Consider the following 26,210-nt stretch of genomic DNA (forward strand, 5'->3'; position numbering starts at 1 on the left):
GATGGAGGGGAATTTCTAGGCACCCAATTGTGGGAATTATAATGGCTTCACAGAGACTGAAGGTCATCAAGGTGACTTCTTTCTCTTTATCTGGTGTCATGTGCCTGCCTCTGCCCAGCCTTCTCTTGGTAGACCAGTCCCTTCTCTGGGGCTTGTAGTTAACCTCCCCAAACTCAGCTACTATGAGGTTCTGCCTGGTGTGGGCACTAGTCTGACTCTGGCTTCTCCTAACCTATAGCTATGATACTCAACATCACAGAACTGTCTCTGTGGCTGTAGAAGCAGCTTGGGTGAGGGGTTCATCCTTAGTCTGATCACATGTGTGTGCTGAGTAGGATCCCATATTACTGAGAACTGAGAGGCAGCCTCGTATTCAGTTTGCTGGAGCTAAGTCATCTGTCTCCATGTTTCATTTTACAAACAAGTAAAATGAATCAAGGAGTTGAAATGACCAGTAAAGGTCACACAGAGAATTAATAGCAGTGCTGTGACTTGAATTCAGCCCTCCCAATGTATGACAGAGGCATCACTGTAGCCCTTCTCTGGTTCATATGGAGAGGAGTGTTGATGCTTGGTGGATGTGCTCTGTAGCAGAAACGTGGAAATCAAAACCACACAACTCCATAGCCAGGCTGGATGTGCCAGGCATGTCTTCATAAGGCTGGGAGTTACTGTACGTGGGCAAGGGCTGCCCAACACGTGGGGAACACTGATGCAATGCTGGGGTCCCGCTCTGAAGTCTGCAGGCTGAGTGAGGAGGCACCAGATGGATTTGCATAGCAATCCCGGGGACATTCCTGGCACTGATTTAATGCCTCTCCCAGGGCTCACTAGAACTGGGCAGATCATTCTTATACTGTTTTTCAGCCACGAGGAGGCCTCCCCAGGACACATCTCAGATGTCTTCTGTTGCCTTCCAACTTTTTACCTCCGTATATGGTGGCAGAAAGCATGTGCCATACCCTGTACCCACACCCTCCCAACTGCACCAGAGAAGGGAATGTTTATTTTGAGAAACGGGGCAGCCTCTGGGGATGTACTGGAGAGCAAACAGGCTTATGGCTGAGAGAAGAGGACAGACAGAGCCACGCTGTGCTATGTGCTGGGAAAGGAGGGGCAGGAAGCTATGAGAACAGCTGGGGGTCCCTGAACTGGCTCAGGGAGGACCTGCCAGGATGACCTCCCTGAGGAACAGTGCTTGGACAGAGAACTGAAGGATGAGTTATGACCATAACTAATATTTTGAGCACACACTAAGTGCTCTGTGAATGCTGAGTCATTTACTCCTCTAGCTAAAGTTTCTATTATTGCCTCCATTTCACAAATGAGGAGACTGAGATACTGTTAGCTTTTGCCAATTGTCTAAGACTACACAGTTAAAAAAAAAAAAAAAAGAGGGGGGAATATACAGCTGGAGATTCAAAACCTGTCAATCTGACTGCGGAGTCTGCATGAGTAACCACGAAACCACAAACCACAGCAGGTGTTAAGTAGGCAAATGTGCAAAAACGACAGAAGGGAGGCTCAGAGAAGGCACTGAGAGTAGCTCAGACAGGTGGAACCCAGCAAGTGAGGTGCAGCCAGGGGCAACATGAGGCCTGGGGCCTTGCAGGGCCTTGAAGAGCCTTGTAGGGGCTTGTGGACCACATTAAAATTTGAGTTTTTATTCTGAGTGCAATAGGTAGGAAGACGCAGAAGGAATTTAAGGACAGAAAATACATAAAGAGAATTGTAATTTTAAAAGACCATTCTGTTCTATTTGTGGAATGGTGAACAGATTGGAAGCGGGTAGGAGAAGATGCCAGCAGACAAATGTAGAGGCCACTACAGGGGCCCAGAGGAGGGGCAATGGCGACCTGAGGGTGGGGAGGCAGCAGTGGAGGAGAGAAATGGGAGGGAGAACTGGGGAGTTCTTTAAGAGGGAGGATTGACAGTCTTTGGTAACATGGGGGCTGCAGGAGGAAGGTGCTGAGGAGACTCCTTGGATTCTGAGTTGTACAACTAGATGGAAACTGGTGCCATTCACTGTGATAGAAGACACCGGGAGGATGGACTCATTTTCTGTACTCGTCCACGCTTTTATGTATGTGTGACTCTCAAATTCTAAGGATAATTTTTCTTTGAGGATGTTTAAGAATAGTGATGTGTAAGAGGTCTGATGACTCTGGGAAATGAGAAAATGGCAACCTGGTCTTTGCTGTCATTTATGGATCCTGCACTGTTACTTAAAAAAATGACTTAGAGGGTGGAGCCAGACACACCTCTCCCCCAAGCAGACCAAAGGGAATGAGCTTCTTAGGCAGCCTTTCTAAAGGTGAGGCCTCAGCCCTGGCTTTCCAAGCTCACTTTCCAGGAAATTCAGAAAATTTATACTCCTTCCTAGAATTCCACGTTCCCCAAACCCAGTTCTCTGAGGCAGGCCTGAGTAGGGAAGAACATCCATGTAATCATATGTAGCAGGCATGAAGCAGGGAAACAGAAAAGTACCAGGGAAGCTGTAAAAGTTTCTACTCCAGCCGTTGTAGCTGGGAAAAAATTTAGAAATAGAAGATTAGGAAAAAGCCACTAAATACAGTGAACCTCAGGTAACAGGGAGAATCATTCACCTTCTATCCCCCTAAAAACCCCTCTTCCAGCATAGAATTTCCACACTCATCACAGGCAAGGGCATTTTGTGAAGCAGGTTGTAATGGATACTGTGATATATGTCCAGATCCCCGCTTTGGACTGAGGCACTCATTCCTCCGGCAGCTGGGAGTAGTGGTCTCTCAGCTCACAGCTGAGACTCCTTTGGAAATTGCCCTCTATCTCCCAAGATCATGCACTCTTTCCTGAAGCAGGCTTGCCTTCATTCCAGACCCTGAAATCCATCCCAGGTCCAAGGAGAATCAGTTCCTGGTGCAACTGCCTCTCAGCTCACCTGCTCCCTCTGCCCCACGCTGCTCCCTTCACTCCCCAAAACACTGCCCAGTAAACCATCTGCATGTACAGCTCCATCTCATAGTCTGTTTCCTGGGATGTTTGACCTAAGGCACTGTGCTGGCTTTGTCATGTGTCAGTTTGGCTTGCTGACATGAAAGGATTCCCTCTGCATGTGTTTCTGGTTGAGGTGGGTCACCTAGGAGATCCTCTAAAGATTTTTGGGGGACAAAATGAAGGGAGGCAGTAGCCATCATGTAGCACATGCACACTGTGGTTAACTTGCTGACTCACCTCCTTAGTGTGAAGCAAAGCTGGGCCAGGTGTGAGTGTTTAATGAGTGTTTAGTTTCGGGGTCTGCTCTCTGCAGGATTTCTTCTTCACCAAGATCAGAGGCAACAAGAATAGCAGGTTCCATCCTGTCCTTGTGAGGTCCCAGCTTGTGCCTGTGAGGTACCTGGACTATTTAACCAGCTCCCACAATGCATAGGTCAGTTACCTGTAAAAGGTCCCTTAATCTCTCTCTCTCCCTCTCTACTACTAGTTCAGCTTCTCTGGTCCAACTCTGACTGATATACCCGCATTCTAATCAAGAAAGAGCTAAAACTCCTGCACAAATTAGTGCAGTAGCTAATAGGGTCAGGCTTAGTGAGAAAACAGGAGCTTCGCTGACAAAGTCTGCACTTTGAAGACAGAAATAAGGGCAGTAAGTATGTCTACCCTGGTACCAGGATGTGAAAGACCAGGTTATCCCAGCCTAGAAAAGAAGGTAAAACAAATGGGAAGGCACCAACAACAGAGCTGGGTAATGTTAGATGAGACCCTGCCCCAGCCACTCCTGATGTAAGGCTGCACCAGTGTATAATGTGGAGGGACTTGTGGTTAAATCCTTACCTTTCACCTGCCACAGCATCACACTGGACTCTGGATATACGAGCGTATATAAAATAATACACAAGTTTACTCCATAGTTTGCCTCAGTTCTTCTCAGTGCCTCCTTTTGTGATTCATCAAAGGCCCTGAGTTTAACCACCTCTTCCCCTCACCCTCGCCCTCGCCCGCAGCTAACTGGGGCACTGCCCAGGTGCAGCTGATCAGGGGAGCCTCCTCCTGCAGATTCTGGTATGAGCGAAGGCTTTTCCTGAGGGGTTTTGCCTTTTCCAGGGGCATCTGTTTTCTCCTCATGCTTGCTCCTCTTTTTCAGGAAATAGTTACTGCACTTTCTAGCTTTTGAGCTTGACTGAATGCTGCCCCTCAGGGTTTCCTGGGTTGGGAGTGATTTTCCCAAAATGGAAGGATGAGGGATAATCTAGGCATAAGGAGGGGAAGCAGAAACAGAAGGTTTCCAGCTGAGTAATAAGAGGGGAAAAAGAATAATAGCCTCAAAGGGCAATGGGAGGAAGAGGGTTTATTAGCCACTATTTGAAAATACAATGGTCCCAGAGCAGAATTCTTAATAGATTCAATGGTTTTTACACATATTTTACCTGCAAAGCTGGAAAAAACATGTGAGAAAGGAAGACAGAAACTCCTGAGGGCAGCTTAACTTTTGATTCTGCTCTCCTTAGAAGATCCTGTCTCTGGCTCTTTAGCCCTTAGGGCCTTACCCAGGGATTCCCTGCCTCCTTCTCAAACTTTCCCTCTCTCCGAGGATCAGACTAAGTATAGTGAAGCCAGTTCTCTTGGGAGGGCTGTGCTGCTTGGAGGCTGCTCAGAAATGCTTCTGGCAGGGCTGAGAACTCCTTTCTTTTTCTGTCCAACTCTCCCAACTATTAGCACATCTGCTCACTTTGGTAGGCTGTAAAAGTGCCCCCCTCTCTCAAAAGATATTCATGTCCCAATCCATGATTGTTGCTTTATATGGATAGGAAGGGCCTTTGCAGATGTGATAGAGAATCCTGACGTGGAGAGATGAGGTGGATTACCCAGGTGGGCCCTGAGAGCAGTCACATGATCCTTACAGGAAGGGGACAGGAGGAAATTTGACACATAGAGAAGGCCACAGGATGATGAAACAGAGAGAGACACAAAGATGCACACTTTAAAGATGGGAGTGATATGGCCACAAGCCAAGGAATGCCAGCAGCTGTTAGAAGCTGGAAGAGGAGTCAGGGAAGAGTGAGACCCTGCCAACACCTTAATTTTAGTGCAGTGATACTGATTTCAGACTTTGGGCTCTGAAACTGTGAAATAATACACTTCTCTTGCTTTAAGGCACAAAATTTGTGGCTTCTTTGTCACACAGCCACAAGGACCTAACATACGGACTCTTTGTGTGCTTTTGGTGGAAGGTCTCCTACATCAACACTGGGAGAGTGGGGACCTCCAGAGAAAGGGTGTGGGGAGGACAGTGTGCAGAGATCTCAGTCCCTGAGTAGGTAGCGGGGCTGGGGGCCAGGGAACTGAGTTTAGACCTGGAAAAAGACCACTGAGTGCAAGGAGGCAGTACAGTCCAAGGGCTGTTGATTTGAACATACATGTGTTTATATTCTGGCTTGACTTCTGATCTGTTATTTCATTTTAGGCATGCTCTTTAAACTTTCTGAGTTTCCTTCTCTGTAAAGCAAGAAAAATTATATATACTTTATCAGCTATAGGAAGAATTCAATCGGATGAGGCAAGTTAAAAATAGTGCGTGTAGTTCTAGCACACTTAAATGCTAATAAGGTGATACCTACAAGAAAAGAAAAGATATGGCAATTCAGGTATGGTTCTAGCAAGCCTAGCTTCTGGGAGGACAAATCCCTGTGGTCTGACTACTAAATTGTACCTCAGTTCGCAAGTTTTCCAGGGCTGCAGTCAGGACCAACGTGGTATCTGTGTGCATTAGAAATATGGTGTTCAGGACACAGGAAGGAATCGGGCTTAGCGAGGGAAGGAGGCAGGAACCAGGTAGATTCGAGGCACCAGTGCTAGAGGGTCCCAGGGTAGCAGGCAGCAGGTCTGGCTCCATAATTTGCCAGGCTCAGTGCAAAACAAAAATATGGGGCCTCTTATTGAAAAATAAGAATTTCAAGACAGCAACAGTATTAAACCAAGCATGGAGGCTTTTTGAGCACAGCCCCTTCTGAATGCAGGGTCTTGTACAACGGCTTAGAGTCAGGTTCATGAAATGAGCCCTGCAAGGTTTGAGACAATTGGGAATTGAGGATAAAGTCCAGTCTGAGAAAGACAGAGTCCTGCTGAGTCCCAAGGCAGTGCTGCTCAGCCCTGACGTGCATAGGAATCACTAGCCCCTCTATGTTAATAGTATCACTGATAATAATAGCACCAGTGACAACATTACCTTAGTAGCCTGTATTTATTGAGCACAAACGCTGTGTTAGAAACAAAGCTAAGTACTTTACAAGGCATTGTCCTTTTCTCCATGGTTTGAAAAGAATGAATAGTAATACCAATGTATGCCAGGTGATTATCAGTGATCTTATATGTTAACTTATTTAAAGGCATATAAACTTTTTACTATTAATTTTTGTGCATCATCTTGCATATGCCTTCCATCTGCCCTATAGCTGGTACCACCACATTATGCCCATTTGACAGATATGGAAACTGAAACTGAGAAAGTTCAGTAACTTACGTGTATCTATCTGGGTCCAAAGTCCATGCTCTCAAGCTCTCAAGTAGTTGGTCCTAGTTATAAATAAACCGAAAGGGATTGAATGTTGGCTAACATTGAACAATTTGCAGCATGCTTTTGTGCATGATAACTCGTTACAGCCACCTGTGAAGCACTGCTGGTAACCAGTTTACGAATGAAGAGGTTGAGGCCTGGGGGTGTTAAGTGAGATCTTCAAGTTCACAGCCAGTAAGTGGGAGAAGCCAAGGCCAGGGGTCGTGGGATCTGTGAGCACACCACGCTGCCTCTTTTCCATTGGCCGGACAGTGGGATGAGGTGTATGCAAGGATCTACATCCAGCTTTGAGGCTGATGAGTTTGGGCAGTGGCTCCAGGGAAAGGAGAAGTCTGGGAATAGAGCGAAGGTGGTAGGGGGCAGCAGAGGGAGTTGTGGGTGGGGGTGGGAGGTACCCCCATGAGTGGCCTTCCCAACAGCAGGTGTTGCACTCCTGCTGCCACTGAGAAATCAGACATTCCCTCTTCTGAAGGACTCTTTCATGTTTCTGGTGCGCATTCCCCTTCCCCAGGCTAGACAGGCGGCTGAGCAATGGGAGCTAAGAGAGAGTTCAGACTCCCAGGTTTGAAGCCTGACTCTCTCTCTCACTGGCAAATTTTCCACAGTTTCAGTCAAGTGGAATGAATGATAGTGCCCTCATAACAGGCTTGTTATGAGGATGAAGTTAATTAATCCACATACATCTCAGAGAAGAGTGCTCACCTCAGAAGAAGCATATAAGCAAGGTTGTGAGTACGTGTCCTCGTCCTGCAGAGAGCTCTCATCCTAGGGTATTGGTTGGGACCACAGCAGGTCCCCCTGAACTGAGAGGCCAGCTTCCTTGCCTGAGCAACTGTTGGTCTTCCCCTGCCTGACTGGACCCAGGCCTGGACCCCATCCGCTTTCTCACTTCCATTCTGCCAACTTTATGGCAGCAGCTCATTGTTGAGAGTCTGTCAGATTCTTTCTTTTCCACATGGACTATATAATTTTCAAAGAAAAGGACACCAATTTTCTCTCCAAGTATGATAGACTAGATCAGCTCTCATTGGGGTAAGGAGGTCTCAGTTCTGGTCCCAGTGTTGCTATTTGTTAGCTGTGTGATTTTAAGGATAGCATCAAAATTCTGTGGGCCATGGTTTTCTCACTAAAGAAGGAAGGGGTTTGATTGAATTTTTTTTTTGAGATGGAGTCTCGCTCTGTCGCCCAGGCTGGAGTGCAGTGGTGCGATCTCGGCTCACTGCAACCTCCACCTCCTGGTTTCAAGCTATTCTCCTGCTTTAGCCTCCTGAGTAAATGGGACTACAGGCATGCACCACAGTGCCTGGCTAATTTTTTATATTTTTAGTAGAGACAGGGTTTCACCATATTGGCCAGGCTGATCTCGAACACTTGACTTTGTGATCCACCCGCCTTGGCCTTCCAAAGTGCTGGGATGACAGGCTTGAGCCACCACACTTGCCAAAATTTAATTATTTTAAAGTGTCTTAGTCAACCCTCCATGCCAGGTAATGTATAGGGTAGGGGCGCACCAGGGGATGTAAAAACAAAGGTTCCACCTCCCCTCCCCCAAAGAGCTCCACTCTGGGGCAGAGGAACACCATGGTGAAAGGACACATCATCTCCTAGCTATGTTTGACTCTGACTCTAGAATTATCTATTGTCACCCTTGAGTCCTACCACTGCTATCATGCTGAACAGTGAACAAATATGTCTGTTGCTAGTCCTTGCTCCTTCCCCCGGTATCCATTCTGTCTAAAGAAAAATTCCACTGGACAGCAACCCAAGTTCTGAACCACTGGCTTAGCGTGGCATATGTCCCCCCCAAAAGGTCCTCTTCCTGGTTGAAGTCCAAGGTTATGGTAATGGCTTCCAAAGTTCACATTCAGATATGAGATGTATGGCCCTGAGTTTCTCGGGGTTGGTAATGCCAGAGACATTCTCCCAGCTCACCTGTGCCCTTTTCTGGGAGGCCTCTGCCTGATAGTTCAAATCAGCAGGACTGGAGGCTTCTGTCTCAGTAATTCAACAACTACAGCAGCTGGTTCTTTTCCCTTAAGATTTAATACTTGTCATTTATCTATGTCAAAACTGCAAAGGAGCAAGTTTCCAAAGACAGATTTATTATGTGCGCTGAGTGTCTCAGGTGCAGCAGTGCATATAGATGGGCTGAATTCCATATTTTCCCCAGGTTTTTGTTCTATAAAAATAGCCACTTTTACTTTGTATTCAGACAAGCGAGAAATATACAGTCTTGAGCTGTGAGTCACCAAGGGGCACTCACAGACGGTAACATTATTGTGAGACGGGGCTCCAGCCATTGGTTTGAGGATCAGCTGCCTGCCTTGCATATGGGTTGGCTTAGGCAAGCAGCAAGTTGTAACCAGAGCTGGCTACATAATTTGTGAGGCTCAGTGCGAAATGAAAATGTGGAGCCTCAAGGTTAAAAAGCAGGGGGGAAAAAGTGCTGTTATAGATAAAGCTTTTTTTCCCTTTCTTCTGCAGTCTCTCTCCCAGCTTGTCATGGTGTTTTTCATTTGTTATTTAATGTCATTCTAAGAAAAATTAAAGTTTTCAACTATTAGCATGAATTTTACAGTTTATCTTTACACTGTGCAAGGCAAATACAAATGCAAATAGGAAAGCACTTAATGTGCTTGTGAAATCACTGAACTTATACAATTTGCATTTTGCAGCCCCTTCCCCAAAGGGTGCCTTGAGCTGTCCAGAAGAGACAAACTGAAGTTGGGCTCTGGAAGGGAAGAAAAGAGAGAGGACCTCCTCTTTTGCAGAGGGCCCCCCCGGAAGGCATGCTGCCAGCTGCAGTGGGCTGAGGGAGGGCTCCAGGTGTGGGGACTCTTGCAGGGGAGTGTGGAACCTCATAGATGCCCCGGACCTCTGTCTCTTGATAGAAGGGGCATGCACACTCTTCCTGCTTGAGGGCTGCCAAGGAACCCTACCCGAGGCAGCCAGAGGCAACTGGGGCTGTGGGTCAGGAGAAATTAAACCAGGTGTCTTTCCTTTCTATGGGCTCTTGCCCCTCCAACCCATGGCAGCTGGGTTCCCTGGAAGATTTTTGAACCTGTGTGCTGGGATGTGCTTGGTACCTGGATTGGGTAGGTGAGGCTATATCCCCTGGAGATGGGGCCTCCAGCTAGCCATCCAGCAAGTGTGTAGGAGTGCTGCTGAGCCTCACCACAAAGACTCTGTGGGTGTGCGCTGGGCCCCCGACTCTCCTATGTCCTGTCTGGGGTGGAGAGCAGCTACAGTTGTGGGATGGGGCCTAGGAGAGAGAGAGGCTTCACAGCCCCCACTGAGAACCAACCTGGAAAGGTGGCAGGACGTAGGACCACAAGTAAGCTGAGGCTCTAAGCCCCTGTGAGTGCCCCATTGTCTCATCAGACCTCATGAAACACAAATTCAAAGATACAATGCTTAAGAATTTCAAGATGGCAACCACAGAGCATTAAACCTTCTGAGGAGGAAGCCCAGTATGAGGCCACCGTCCATGAGGGCTGCCCTGGTTGTAACTGTAGACCCGCAGCATGGCTTGGGACTGACACTACCCTACTTAGTACTCCCTGGAGCTCTGATCCTTTCAGGACCATCACCCAGCAGGCCAGTGGGTTTCAGCACCGTGACACAGAGGGGAACACAGGGAACAAATGTTAGAGACAGGCAGAAACCCTGGATCCTAGTCCTGCTTCTGCACGACCCTATCATCTGTTGCCTTGATAAAATCGTTCCACTTTCCTACATTTACCTCTTACCACAGGGTGAAGAGGATGGTGTCTGCCTTTCTCCTTTGCCTCCCCAGGATATCAAACATGGAACTCTAAAGAAAATTTATGTAGGTGTTTCCAATCCTTAGAAAGCAGATATCATAGAATCACAGGGCTGAAGAGAAATTGGAAACCAGCTGGTCGATTTCTTACTCCAGACTTCAATTCCTCCCTCAACATCCCACTAAGAAATTGATCTGCCTCTGCTTGAGTATCTTTTGTGACAGAGAGCTCACTACCTGTCAAGGCATCTCATTCAATGACTGGATAACTCCTATTGCTGTAAACTGCCTAGAATAGTGCCTGGCACATATTAGGTACTCCAAAAATATTTTTTTCTTTCATGATTGAGATTTTATTGGTTGCACTGAGGCTCAGTACACAGACATTTCAATTTGTATACAATTCTTAACATACATACTGATAATCTAAAAAGCCATTATTGTAATTCCTTTTTAAGTTGTTCAAATGACTTTCCAGCTTGAAAATTGGAGGCAAATTTTCCTTAAGAGGCTATCAAATACCAGAATACCAGTATCTTCACATATTGATAAACTGTTACATACATCCCACCAATTCGAAACTGAATAGTATATATGCCACATACTCAAATTTTCAATCTTCCACAGCACATTAACAAAGTTATTAGGAAAACAGGACTGTGACCAAAGATGTTACAGTGTGCACACAATTCTGACAGGGAGAGCCATGTTCAAGGGCTGGCTTTCTTTAGGAAATAATTCTAATGAAAAACAATGTGGAAATAGAAGTAATTTAAAATGTCCAAGACATGAAATGCAGGACTGTGACTCCATGTTGCTATTCGTATGCTTTATAGTATAGTATAGTATATAAAAACTAGCCACCCATCTATGGAACGTTAAGCTATCACCCAAGACAGTCAAAGCCTCCCATAATTCAATATCTCACACTGTCTTCTGGTTGGTCAAAAAATAAACGACTTTACCTCTTAAAAAGCATATACTTAAAAAATGGGATGAGGTGGAATTCCCTCCTTAAAAATGTTTCTGGAGCTACTAAAAGCCTTGAGTTTACAAAATAGTTGATAAAAATACTCTTCTGGACTGTACGAGAGGGGAGACAGGGACTGCCAGTAAGACAGCGTCTGTGATGTTAATCAGACCTGGCTTCTTCCTCTCTGGCGTCATCAGAGGCTGGGCTCTTCTAGATTGCAGTTTCTCCATTTTCTGCAGGTGAATATTCTTGAGTTTCTTGGTTAGCCACTTGGCCTGTTTTCTCTTTGCTCCCCTTTTCCCTTTTGTTTGTACATTTTTGTCTGAAGATGTATCCTTTCCTGCTGCCTTTTTGGCCTCGCTTCCACTTTTGCAGGAGCAGGTTTAGTTGACAACCATGCCCATCCCTTCTTGGGCTCTTCTGTCACTGCCCCTTGGGTGGAACTGCACTTCCTCTCAGGCATTAGCAGTGGGAAGGGTGTGAGCTGCTGTGCTCCGAGAGGCTTCTCGAGGCTGGGCTCAATATTTGTTAATGATCAACAAAGTATTTATGTTGACAGCCCAAATCTCCCTTTCCATAGTTTCCACCTGAAGACTTAGCTCTCCCTTCTGGTGCAAAACAGAAGTACCTCATCTTTCTTCCATGAGCTTTAAGGAATTCAAGAAGCTGCTGCCCCGTGGGCCTTGGTCGGTCTCCTCCGTGTTGCTCCTGGTTAAACTCTTATTCCTCAGGTAAGACAGTGCTGATCTACTCTCCGTCGGCCTGAGGTGCCTAGTATTGGACACCACATCCCTGACAACATCCCGGATGTGCCCTGACACTTCACTGCTCTCCCACATAGAACCTGGTGTGCCCCATCTATTTGAAGAACTGCTCAAGAGGCTTTGTGGGAGGTTTGGCTCCTCCTGACATGCTCCGGGTTTGATGTGCCTCCCACCACCCCTTAGCCTTCCCAGTATACTTCCGGTCAGGCAGCCATCAGCTTGCAGCTCAGGGGGATCAGCTGTGGTGACTGGGGCTGACTTGCTCTTTCAGCCCCAGGAACGCAGAGCAGTCCAGCTCTGAAGCTGTGAGCTCTAAAGCCAGATACCTTTTCTAGGTGACTTTTTCTGATCTTATTCTCCCAGCTGAATAGAATGAACTTTGGTGTTTTTGGCCTCCAGTTCCTGAACTCTGGTTCTTCCAAGGCAGGTAAAGCAGTCTTCTTCCTCTCCTGGAGGAGTTATTTCGGATCTCCCTGTGCTACGTGCTGGTCCTTTTGCCTGGAATACTCTTCCTGTTTTCTCTGCTTTCTTGTTCAAGTTTTAGCTTAGGTGTCACCTTCTCTGGGAAGCTGCCTGACCCCCATTCCTACCCACAGTGAGTCACCGCTCTCTGTTCTTCACTTCCACAATGTGTCCTCCTGTCTCCATCATGTTACTCATGAGCCCAGGTGGCAATTATTTGTTGTGGTGTTTGTCGTAGGCTAAGATGGTCTTGTTTGTTTTTTCAGTTTTTGCATTTTGCTACTAAATGTGTTTTTGATAAATATATAAATACAATAACAGCACAATAATAGCAGGTAAGAATTATTCACTGAGCATTTACCATGTGAATGCACATGCGTTTTCTTATTTAAGCGTTCCAATAACCCTCAGTTTTAAAGATGTGGAAACTGAGGCTCAGATGAATTATGTAATTCGTTCAAGGTGATACTAGCAGTGTGTGGTGGGTCTGGGATTTAAACCTGGGTCTTTTAAAAAGTTATTATTATTCTGAAGGCTTATTTTAAACTATGTAGTATGAATGTTTATCTCAAAGATTTTAAGCAATCTTGAATGTTATATCTTGCATCTAAGAAGATAGGTAGTTGTCAGAAGGAAAGTGATTGCTTAGAATGCCTTTTGCATAGAACTACTGCTAATATTTCTTTTTGCCGATAGTAGGACTTAGACTCCTATTAGGCAGAACAGCGTAGTGGTTAAGAACTCAGACTTTGGAATCTGCCAGACCTGAGCTCAAATCCTGGCTCTGATATGAGGATCTTATGTAAATTACAGTAACTTTCCCAAATCATAGTTTGCTTATACAGCATATAAAAATAGCTTAAAAAACTATGTTGGAGAAATGAAACTGTTATTTACAGATGCCATGATTGTGTGCTTAGAAAATCGAAAATAATCTACTATGGTAGGCCAAAAAATACACCTCCAACACCACCTCCCACTCAGGATATCGGGTTCTAATCTCTGGAACCTGGAGCTGTTACCTTATTTGCAAAAAGCATCTTGGCAAATGTACCGAACTCCCTATTCGCCTCAGTAGGGAAAGCACTGGGTTCAAGAGGCCAAAGAAGAGACCCAGAGCCAGCAAAAGAGACATTGGGTTTTATTATGGGCTCACATATGGGGGAGAGAGTCCAGTGGCAGTGGGCTGGGCAGGAGACCTACCTTACCTACAGAAATGATACAGCGGTGGTGGGCTGGACAGCGTAACCACATGGCTTAGTGGCAGTGACCCAGGCAGGAGAATTGTAACTTCCTTTCTAATTGTCATGAAGGAGAAAAACTTACCAATGTTACAAAATAAAGTTCAGAAATAGACTCATATAGCTAATTACCTGATTTGTGACTGAGGTATTGCAAAGGAAAGAAGGCATAGTTTATTAAATGTTGCTCCGCCATGTGCTTTATACAGTGTTTTCACTTAACGGCCTTCCTTTAATGACCTCCACCTGGCAATCTTCATTTAACCCAAAAACTCGAGGCCTCAGTCCTCTGTACAGACCAGCCCATGTTCCACGGGACTGGCCGGGGTTTGTCATAGATAAGAAATGCATCTCCAAGTTGTCCACTACTGGATTCCCTAGCACAAACATCCAGGTGCATCTGCCATACAGGGTCATTCTAAGGGTATGTTTAAATCATTGCTATTAGGTGCATTTACCCTAGAGCAGATGTGATTAAGTTAGAGATCTTGTGTTGGGGGGGTGATCCTGGATTATCTGGGTGGGGCATAAAGGCCATTGTATATGTCCTTTTAAGAGGGATGCTGAGGAGGAAGGTTGAAGAAATTAAAGATGACTTCAATAAATAAAAAGATACGTTATGTTCATGAATTAGAAATTCAATATTGTAAGGTATCGTTTCTTCTCAAATTAATATATTGATTTTGTATAGTCCCAATAAAATTCTGGCAGTACTTTTTTTGCAAAAATTGAAAAGCTGATTAACAAGGCCCATTATACATTTATAGTGATTTAGACAGTATAGAATTGTCACGATGTTAGAAAAACTTAACAGTGGCACAAAACAAAGTCCAGAAATAGACTCATTACTTGATTTGTGATTAAGGTAATACATGGGAAAGATGTAGTTTGTTTATTAAATGTTGCTCCATTGATGATGTGGAAAATATATTCCTACTTTCCTATTTCATACCAAACACAAAATCAAAAACAGCTGGATAGCAGCTCTCAATGTAAAAGGAAACAATAAAGTAGAAGAATACATAGGATAACATCTTCATGATCCTCGAGTAAGCAAAGCCTTATTTAAAAGGACACGAAAATTGCCAACCGGAAAAAGAAAAATATATGGACAAATTATACTTAACTTTGGTTTTTCAAAAGACGTCAATAAGAGGGTAAAAATGTAATGCAAAAATAAAATATTTTCAACACATGTATCCCACAAACGTCTGTTATCCAGAATATATGAAGAACTCTTACAAATTAGAAAAAGACAACCTAATAGAAAAACGGGCAGAAGGCTTGAGTCAACATTTCTCAAAGAGAACATCCATGTGGAAAAATAAATAAGTAAATAAAATAAAGCCAACCATGTGAAAAGGTACTTGACTTCATTAATCGTCAAGGAAATGCAGATTAATGTCACGATGTATCACTGCACACTCATTGGAATGGCCACAAAGGAAAAGTTCCAAAGGCTGGTGAGAATGTGGGGCAAAGTGAACTCTCCTATACTGCTGGTGGAGATATAAATTTGTGCACTGTTTTTGGTAAAGTGTCAGTATTTAGTAAAGCTAAACATATGCATGTCTTATTCTCCAGCTATTTCATTTCTAGTTATATACCCGAGAGAAATGTACTGAAGTAATCACCAAACAATACATGCTAGAATGATCATGGAAGAACTATTTGCAGTAGTAAAAATAAAATGGGATGTTACCCATGTGTCCAAAAACAGTAGACTATTAACATTGTCTTATTCACATAATGGAATACTATAGAGAAATAAGCAAAAATGGTCTACATTCATGCAACAATGTGAATGAATCTCAGACAACATCACATTGAGTGAAAAAGGCCAGTCCCAAAACGGTACCTATTTGTTAATCCATTTGTAGAGAAAACAAATGGACAAAACTAATCTATGCTGCTAGATATTAGGACAATGGTCACCCTTGCATAGGCATGGTAACTGGAAGGGAACCCAAAGATGGACCTCAGAGTGCTTGTCAATTCAGTTTCTTGATCTTAGTGCTGGTTACATGTGTGTTTAGTTTGTGACTATTCACTGGGGCCAACATCTATGCTATGTGCACTAGAAAAGTAAATTATGCTTCAATAAAATGTTAATAAAAACTTACCATATGTTCTATGGTGTTATGATGAGGATTAAGAAAAGTAATTTCCTGGCACTTAGCAAATATTCAAAAAGTGACAACTTTTTTTTTTTTTTTTGAGATGGAGTCTCACTTCTGTTACCCAGGCTGGAGTGCAGTGGTGCAGTCTTGGTTCACTGCAACCTCTGCTTTCAGAGTTCAAGCAATTCTTCTGCCTCAGGCTCCTAAGTAGCTGAGACTACAGGCACACACCACCATGCCTGCCAAATTTTTGTATTTTTAGTAGAGACAGGGTTTTACCATATTGGCCAGAGTGGTCTTGAACTCCTCACCTTGTGATCTGCCTGCCATAGATCCCCAAGTGCTGGGATTATAGGCGTGAGCCACCATGCCTGGCCCTGACAACTATTTTTCTTTTTGCTGTATAACAGTAGTTACTTGCTGATGATTATCTGCTACAGCTAATGCTACCAGTTTCTTTTTTTTTGGTACTTTAAGTTCTGGGGTACATGTGCAGAACATGCAGGTTTGTTACATAGTTATACATGTGCCATGGGTGTTTGCTGCATCCATCACCCCATCATCTACATTAGGGATTTCTCCTAATGTTATCCCTTTCCTAGTCCCCCAATCCCTGACAGGCCCCCATATGTGATGTTCCCCTCCCTGTGTCCATGTGTTCTTATTGTCCAACTCCCACTTATGAGTGAGAACATGTGGTGTTTCCTTCTATTCTTGTGTCAGTTTGCTGAGAATGATGGTTTCTGGCTTCATCCATGTCTCTGCAAAGCACATGAACTCATCCTTTTTTATGGCTGCATAGTTTTCCATGGTATATATGTGCCACATTTTCTTTATCCAGTCTATCATTGCTGGGCATTTGGGTTGGTTCCAAGTCTTTGCTATTGTGAACAGTGCTGCAATAAACGTATGTGTGCATATGTCTTTTTAATAGAATGATGTATAATCCTTTGGGTATATACCCAGTAATGGGATTGCTGGGTCAAATGATATTTCTAGTTCTAGATCCTTAAGGAATTGCCCCACTGTCTTCCACAATGGTTGAACTAATTTATACTCGCACCAACAGTGTAAAAGCATTCCTATTTCTCCACCTCCTCTCCAGCATCTGTTGTCTCCTGATTTTTTAATGATCGCTATTCTAACTGACCTGAGATGGTATCTCATTGTGGTTTTGATTTGCATTTCTCTAATGACCAGTGATGATCAACTTTTTTTCATATGTTTGTTGGCTGCATAAATATCTCCTTTTGAGAAGTGTCTATTCATATCCTTCTCCCACTTTGGATGGGGTTGTTTTTCCTTGTAAATTTGTTTAAGTTCTTTGTAAATTCTGGATATTAGCCCTTTTTCAGATGGTTACATTGCAAAAATTTTGTCCCATTCTGTACGTTGTCTGTTCACTGTAATGATAGTTTCTTTTGCTGTGCAGAAGTTCTTCAGTTTAATTAGATCCCATTTGTCTATTTTCAGTTTTGTTGCCATTGCTTTTGGTGTTTTAGTTATGAAGTTCTTGCCCATGCCTATATTCTGAATCGTATTGCCTAGGTTTTCTTCAGGGTGTTTATGGTTTTAGGTGTTACATTTAAACCTGTAATTCTTCTTGAGTAAATTTTTGTATAATGTGTAAGGAAGGGATCCAGCTTCAGCTTTCTGTATATGGCTACCTAGTTTTCCACCACCATTTATTAAATAGAGAATTATTTCCTCAATGCTTGTTTTTGTCAGGTTTGTCAAAGTTCAGTTGTTGGAGATGTGTGTTGTTATTTCTGAGGCCTCTATTCTGTTCCATTGATCTGTATATCTGTTTTGGTACCATGATGTTTTAGTTAATATAGCCTTGTAGTATAGTTTGAAGTCAAGTAGCTTGATGCCTCCAGCTTTTGTGTTTTCTTAGAATTGTCTTGGCTATGCAGGCTCTCTTTTTTGCTTCCATATGAAATTTAAGGTGGTGGTTTCCAATTCTTTGAAGAAAGGCAATGGTAGCTTGATGGGGATAGCATTGAATCCATAAATTACTTTGGGCATTATGGCCATTTTCATGATATTGATTCCTCCTAACCATGAGCATGGAATGTTTTTCCATTTGTTTGTGTCCTCTCTTATTTCCTTGAGCAGTGATTTGTAGTTCTCCTTGAAGAGGTCTTTCACATCCCTTGTAAGTTGTGTTACTAGGTATTTAATTATCTTTGTAGCTATTGTGAATGGGTGTTCACTCATGATTTGGTTCTCTGTTTGTCTTTTGTTAGTATATAGGAATGCTTGTGTTTTTGCCCATTGGTTTTGTATCCTGAGACTTTGCTGAAGTTGCTTAACAGTTTAAGGAGAGTTTGGGCTGAGATGATGGGGTCTTCTAAATATACAATCATGTCATCTGTAAATAGAGACAATTTTACTTCCTCTTTTCCTCACTGAATACTCTTTATTTCTTTTTCTTGCCTGATTGCCCTGGCCAGAACTTCCAATACTATGTTGAATAGGAGTTATGAGAGAGGGCATCCTTGTCTTGTGCCAGTTTTCAAAGGGAATGCTTTCATTTTTTGCCCATTCAGTATAATAATGGCTATGGGTTTGTCATAAATAGCTCTTATTATTTTGAGATATGTTCCATTGACACCTAGTTTATTGAGAGTTTTTAGCATAATGGGCTGTTGAATTTTGTCGAAGGCCTTTTCTGCATCTATTGAGATAATCATGTGGTTTTTGTCTTTGGTTCTGTTTATGTGATGAATTATGTTTACTGCTTTGTGAATGTTGAATCAGCCTTGCATCCCAGTGATGAAGCCGACTTGCTCATGGTGGATAAGCGTTTTGATGTGCTGTTGTATTCAGTTTTCCAGTATTTTATTGAGGATTTTTGCATAGATGTTCATCAGGGATGTTGGCCTGAAATTTTCTTTTTTAGTTGTGTCTCTGCCAGGTTTATGGTATCAGGATGATGTTGGTCTCATAAAATGAGTTAGAGAGGATTCCCTGTTTTTCTATTGTTAGGAATAGTTTCAGAGGGAATGGTACCAGCTCCTCTTTGTACCTGTGGTAGAATTCAGCTGTGAAACCTCCTGGTCCTGGAATTTTTGTGGTTGGTAGGCTATTAATTGCTGCCTCAGTTTCAGACCTCATTATTGGTATATTCAGGGATTCAACTTCTTCCTGGTTTAGTCTTGGGAGGGTGTATGTGTCCAGAAATTTATCTATTTCTTCTGGATTTTCTGGTTTATTTGCATAAAGGTGCTTGTAGTATTATCTGGTAGTAGTTTGTATTTCTGTGGGGCTGGTGATATCCCCTTTATCATTTTTTATTGCATCTACTTGATTCTTCTCTCTTTTATTCATTACTAGTCTGGCTAGCACTCTATTTTGCTGATCTTTAAAAAAAAAAAAACAGCTCCTGGATTCATTGATTTTTTGAAGGATTTTGATGTCTCCATCTCCTTCAGTTCTGCTTTTATCTTAGTTATATCTTGTCTTCTGCTAGCTCTTTAATTTGTTTGTTCTTGCTCCTCTAGTTCTTTTAATTGTGACATTAGGGTGTTGATTTTAGATCTTTCTTGCTTTCTCTTTTGGGCATTTAGTGCTATAAATTTTCCTCTACACACTGCTTTAAATGTGTTCCAGAGATTCTGGTATATTGTGTCTTCATTCTCACTGTTTTCAAAGAATAACTTTATTTCTGCCTTCATTTCATTGATTATCCGGTAGCCATTCAGAAGCAGGTTGTTCAGTTTCCATGTAGTCGTGTGGTTTTGAGTGAGTTTCTTAATCCTGAGTTCTAATTTGATTGCACTGTGGCCTGAGAGACTGTTTGTTATGATTTCCATTCTTTTGCATTTGCTGGGGGGAGTTTTACTTCCAATAATGTGGTCAATTTTAGAATAAGTGCAATGTGGTGCTGAGAAGAATGTAAATTCTGTGGATTTGTGGTTGAGAGTTCTGTAGATGTCTATTAGGTCCACTTGGTCCAGAGCTGAGTTCAAGTCCTAGATGTCCTTGTTAATTTTCTGATTCATTGATCTGTTTAATATTGACAGTGAGTGTTAAAGTCTCCCACTATTATTGTGTGGGAGTCTAAGTCTCTTCATAGGTCTCTAAGAACTTGCTTTATGAATCTGAGTGCTCCTGTATTGAGTGTATATACATTTAGGATAGTTAGCTCTTCTTGTGGCATTGATCCCTTTATCATTTTGTAATGTCCTTTTTTGTCTCTTTTGATCTTTTTTGGTTTAAAGTCTGTTTTATCAAATACTAGGATTGTAACCCCTGCTTTTTTTTTTTTCTTTCCATTTGCTTGGTAAATCTTCCTTCATCCCTTTATTTTGAGCCTATGTGTGTCTTTGCATGTGAGATGGGTCTCCTAAATACAGTACACCAATGGATCTTAACTCTTTATCCAATTTGCTAGTCTGTGTCTTTTAATTGGGGCATTTAGCCCATTTACATTTAAGGTTAATATTGTTATGTGTGAATCTGATCCTGCTGCTGTGATGCTAGCTGCTTATTTTGCCCATTGGTGGTACAGTTTCTTCATAGTATCGATGGACTTTACAATTTGGTATGTTCATGCAGTGGTTCCTACCGGTTGTTCCTTTCCATGTTTAGTGCTTCCTTCAGGAGCTCTTGTAAGGCAGGCCTGGTGGTGACAAAATCTCTCAGTATTTGCTTGTCTGCAAAGAATTTTATTTCTCCTTTTCTTATGAAGTGAAGAATTTTATTTTAAAGAAAATTCTTTTCTGAATTTCAAGCCAGTGGATCTTCGCTTGCTGGTCTTTGGGGGGTGGGAGTCACTGAGCCAGATCACTTGGTCCCCTGGCTTCAGCCGCCTTTCCAGGGGAGAGAACAGTTTTGTCTCATTGGCATTCCAGGCACCACTGGGGTATGAAAATAAAAACTGCTTTAGCTAGCTCAGTGTCTTCCCATATGGCTGCCCAATTTTGTGCTAGAAACCCAGGGCCCTGGTGTTGTAGGCACTGAAGGGAATCTCCGGGTCTGTGGGTTTTGACGACCTTGGGAAAAGCAAAGTATCTGGATCAGAGTGCAGGGGACAGTCCCTAATGGCTTCCCTTGGCTAGGGGAGGGAGTTCTCCAGCCCCTTGTGCTTCCCAGGTGAGGCAGCGCTCCACCCTGCTTCAGCTCGCCCTCCTTGGGATGCACCCATTGTTCAACCAGTTCCAATGCGATGAACAAGGTACCTCAGTTGGAATTGCGGAGATCACCCGCCTTCTGTGTCAGTCTCGCTGGGAGCTGTGCACCAGAGTTGTTCCTATTTGGCCATCTTGCCAGCCTCTTACCAGCTTCATCTTTAAGTTGCTGTATGTTAGTCTGACAAATGAAGGCCTGTCCAATCCTGACTCTGCTGCAGTGACTTTGAAATTTGTTAAAATTTGTGTAGTGATGTTGAGCATCATGAGATTCATGAGCTGAATCCTGGTGAACCATAATGTCTGTTAGCATGAAATTATTGCTCTCCGTTTTGAACATTTTTCTAAAGCAGTTCTGGCAAGTGAGGCCAAGAGCCATGAAAGGATCATGACTAACATTTTCCAGAATCACCTCTGATATGGATTTGACATACAGGTGTGTTATGTAAGTAAGATTCAGAAATGGCTTCAGACAGGACTTCTGCAGGGGCCAGTGAGTTTGAGGAGTGTTAGAAATGTGAAATGTTCATGTTACCTGCCCCCTCAGCTCATACTGGTCTCACTGGCACTCTGTGCAAAGTTTCTCATTGTCTCCTTAACATTATAATGATCCTAAGGCCAAATTCTCAGATAGATGCAGATGTAATTCACATTGAGCATCGCAGTTTGCTTATACTCTTTCTTATTGCAGAAAGTCTCAAAGTGGTTTACGACGGCTGTTTGAGCCATATTTAGGGGTATCTGCTAGGCTGTGACCTCCCGCCTCTGAGAACTGTCCCTCTGAATTATAGTGGTATACATGGAAATCATGTTTACACTTTATTAACTCTCCCTCCATAGGGGAACAGATCTGGTGGTGATGATTGACCCAAGATGGCCCAGTTGCAGTCTTTCTCCTGAGAATTTGAAATTAGTACCTGGAGACAGCAGTCCCTTTCCACTAATTGGCTTGACTGAGACCTTGTCAACTTATCCACTTTCACAGAGAAGAAGAGAAAGCTGGTTTATAGAGGAAGACAGAATGAAACAGATGCATAGGAGAAAGTAGAGGGAATATTTGGGGAAGAGAGAGGTAAGAGACTAGGAGAGGAAATGCTTTGGTTTCTGCTATTTCTCTCAATCATGGTTTTTTTCCCTCCTCTGATGCAACTATACTTCCTCTCTGGATTATGTAACATCATAAGCCCATGATATTACAGTGACTCCTCCCTTTATGTTTAAGCAAGCTCAGGTAGGCTGCCTACATTCTCCAACTAACAGAACATGTTGCATCAGGAGAAGGTCACTTTGAAAATGTGTTGACAAATGGAAAATGAGACCTGAAGGCTAGGATGGTGTATGGGGAGAGAGAAGATACCAGCGGAAGCCACAAGGCCCAGTGAATTTGCTGCTGGTGGCCGCATATCTGGCTTTTCATTTTCTAGCAGCCAATGCCAAGGAGCAGGACTCCTCAGGGATCAGTGGTTCTCAACCATGACTGTATGTTAGGGACATTGGAGAGCTTCTGAAAAAGACTTCCAGGCCTTACCCCAAGAGACAGTAATTTAATTCGTCTAGTCTGGCATCTGTATGTTATAAAAGCTTACTAGTGATTATAAAGTATGGCCAGGGTGAAGAGCCACCAAGTTCTATTATTCATAATATGTAGAAATAAAAGCAAGCAGATAAACCAAACAAAAACAATTTCTCAAGAGGAGTACAAGAGTGGAAGTACAGGAGAGAGAAATTCCTCCTGTGGATTTTTAGCTGGAGGGCATGTGTGGGACAATGAACAGTGTCTTCAACAATATCCCTATAGTAAATAGTCAACTTCCCCTAAATGGGAATTCATGGAATTATCCCCAGGCACAACTCAGGAAAAACACCTCCACAGTCATGGACCAAACATCCTTACTACTTGGTTCCATCCTGGGATGTGTTTGAGAGGATTTAGAACAGATTCTTACACAGGGATTCCGGAAATTAAAACAATTTCTACCTCCATTAGTCCATTTTCACACTGCTATAAAGAACAACCTTAGACTGGGTAATTTATAAAGAAAAGAGGTTTGATTGACTCACAGTTCTGCATGGCTGGGGAGCTCTCAGGAGACTTGCAATCATGGTGGAAGGTGAAGGGGAGGCAATGCACATCTTACATGGCAGTAGAGAGAGAGAGCACACACACCTTAAAACCATCAGCTCTTGTGAGAACTCAGTATCATGAGAACAGCATAGGAGAAACTGCTCTCATGAGCCAATCACCTCCCACCAGGTCCCTCCCCTGACATGTGGGGATTACAACTTGACATGAGATTTGGATGGGGACATGGAGCCAAAGCATATCAGTTTTCTTCTGATTATCAGTGGTGGCTCTGAATCCTGTGAAGCTTAAGAACCACTGGAAGAAAAAAATTCATGACAAAAAAATTTCTGACAATTTTCTAATCACACAGGAGTCTTTTAACTGCTTGATTGGGCTTCCGGGTAGATGGGCACCTGGTATGCAATGCAGCTTGCCGTGCTGCTGACTTGAGCATTGAGCAGGTCTGCCTCACTGGTCAGCTGGCAGACGCAGGATCAGCATTTACTTAGGAAAGTTGAGGAGCCTGGCAAGGACACAGACATAAATAGAAGGCAAAGGGGCAGGCCAGGGGATTTCTTCATGGGCCAAGGTTCTCCTCAGAAAGCATTTGGATACACTCCAGTGCACAGATAAGGGGGTAATTGAGCCCCCAAAATTCTCCATCAGAGCACAAACAGCAATAATTTTTGCTTGGAAAAAATTTGAAGCAGGTGGGCCAAATACCCAATTTGTTTATAAAATATTTTGGTAAACACCCATGAAACATTTAACCTTGAGAAATAGTTTCCTTGTGCCCTTTCCATGCTAAATTATTTGCAAAATACATGACTATGTGACTTGAATTTGTGAACTTGTTTCTTAGAGTTATTGGCCACAAGTCAGTTTAATATTGGAGGCTGTCTACAAAAAAAAAAAAAAAAAGATGACTTTATTTTTAGAAGCACTTGATCTGTGGTCCTGTTTTACAACATTAATTAGTAGGTACACTATTAAGGTTAGTCTCAGCTCACGACACTTTGGAATCTGTGAATAAGTGAATATCTCTCTTTCTATTTGTTATAAGAAAGCAGTAATATCCTGATAGCCTAATCACCTAAGAGATGCTAATTTAACAGAAGAAAGGCCAGAATAAATATCCATTTTATTTATTTGGAAGATGCTATCTGAGCCATCAGAACAATATTTTTATTGGGTAGGTCCTAGATCAGGTGTTGGCAAACCACAGCCTACTGGACAAATCTGGCCAGCAGCATGTTTTTGTATGGCCTACAAGCTAAAAATGTTTTTTATATTTTTAACAGATTGAAAAAAATCAAAAGAATAATATTTGTTGACATATAAAAATTGAAACCCTACATGCCAGAAGAGATTAAGGGTCTATATTCAACATTCTTAAAGAACAGAAAGTTCAACCAAGAATTTCATATCTGGCCAAACTAAGCCTCATTAAGTGAAGGAAAAATAAGGTCCTTTTAATACAAGCAAATACTGAAATAATTTGCTACCATCAAACCTGCCTTATAAGAGCTCCTGAAAGAAGCACTAAATAAGGAAAGTAAAGATTGTAACCAGCCACTGCAAAAATACACTTAATTACACAGACCAGTGACACTATAAAGTAATCACACAAACAAGTCAGGATATAGACAGCCAAAAATATGAATATAAAATCTAATACATAAATACTAATATAAATACAAATCTTGAATGAAAGGGCTAAATGCCCCAATTAAAAGGGACAGAGTGGCAAGCTGGATAAAGAAGAAAGACCTAATGTTGTGCGAAGAGATCTATCTTATGCAGAATGACACCCATAGGATCAAAATAAAGAAATGGTGAAAAATCTACCAAAAAATGGAAAACAGGAAAGAGCAGGGGTTGCAATCCTAATTTCAGACAAATCAGAATTTAAACTAAGAAAGATTAAAAAAGAAAAAGAAGGGTATTACATAATTTTAAAGGGTTAAATTCAACAAGAAGACCTAACTATCCTAAATATATGTGCACCCAACAGGAGCACCCAGATTCATTAAGCAAGTTCTTAGAGACATTCAAAGAAACTTAAACTCTCACACAGTAATACTGGAAGACTTCAACACCCCATTGACAGTGTTAGAGAAATCATTGAGGCAGAAAAATTAACAAAGATATTCAGGACTTAAACTCAACTAGTGGACCAAATGGATCTGAAAGACATCTACAGAACACTTCACTGAAAAATAGCAGAATATACATTCTTCCCATCTGCATGTGGCACATACTCTAAAATTGACCACATAATTGGACATAAAACATCTCCAGCAAATTTAAAAAAACAAAACAAATTATACCATCCACTCTCTTGGACCACAGTGCAATAGAAACAAAATTAAATATGAAGAAAATCACTCAAAACCATACATTTACATTGAAATTAAACAACTTGCTCCTGAATGACTTTTGATCAAATAATAGAATTAAGGCAGAAATCAAGAAGTTATTTGAAGCTAATGAGAACCAAGATACAACATACCAGAATCTCTGGGATGCAGCTAAAGCAATGTTAAGAGGGAAATTTATAGCCCCAAATGCCTACATCAAAAAGTTAGATCTCAAATTCATGACTAAAAGAACTAGAGAACCAAGAGCAACCAACACTAAAGACAGCAAAAGACAAAATATCACTAAATCCGAGCTGAACTGAAGGAGCTTGAGACATGAAAACCATTCAAAAGAACAAAACGAGGAGCTGGTTTTTTGGGGGAAAAAAAAGTGCTGACTAGACTAGGGAGAAAGAAAAGAGATAAGATCCAAATAAGCACAATTAGAAATGACAAGGGGGATATTACCACTGACCCCACAGAAATACAAATAACCATCAGAGAATATTATAAACACTTTTATGCACACAAACTAGAAAACCTAAAAGAAACATAAATTTCTGGACACATACACCCTCCCAAGACTTATCTGTTTCTTCTAGATTTTCTAGTTTGTGTGCATAGAAGAATCAGAAAGAAATTGAATCTCTGAACAGACTAATAATGGTTCTGAAATTCAATCATTAATAAATAGCCTACCAACCAAAAAAAGCCCTGGACCAGACAGATTCACATAGGAATTCTACCAGATGTACAACAAAGAGCTGGTACAAT

The 26,210-nt window shown here is 42.4% G+C and overlaps 1 pseudogene; it reads right to left on the reverse strand.

Moving 5' to 3' along the window:
• Nucleotides 1–10,237: 10,237 nt before the first annotated feature.
• LOC118145819 (non-histone chromosomal protein HMG-14 pseudogene) lies at nt 10,238–12,674 on the reverse strand (annotated as a pseudogene).
• Nucleotides 12,675–26,210: the final 13,536 nt, after the last annotated feature.

The sequence above is a fragment of the Callithrix jacchus genome, chromosome 10 (assembly GCF_049354715.1).
Source record: "Callithrix jacchus isolate 240 chromosome 10, calJac240_pri, whole genome shotgun sequence".
In the NCBI taxonomy this organism is placed as follows: Eukaryota; Metazoa; Chordata; class Mammalia; order Primates; family Cebidae; genus Callithrix; species Callithrix jacchus.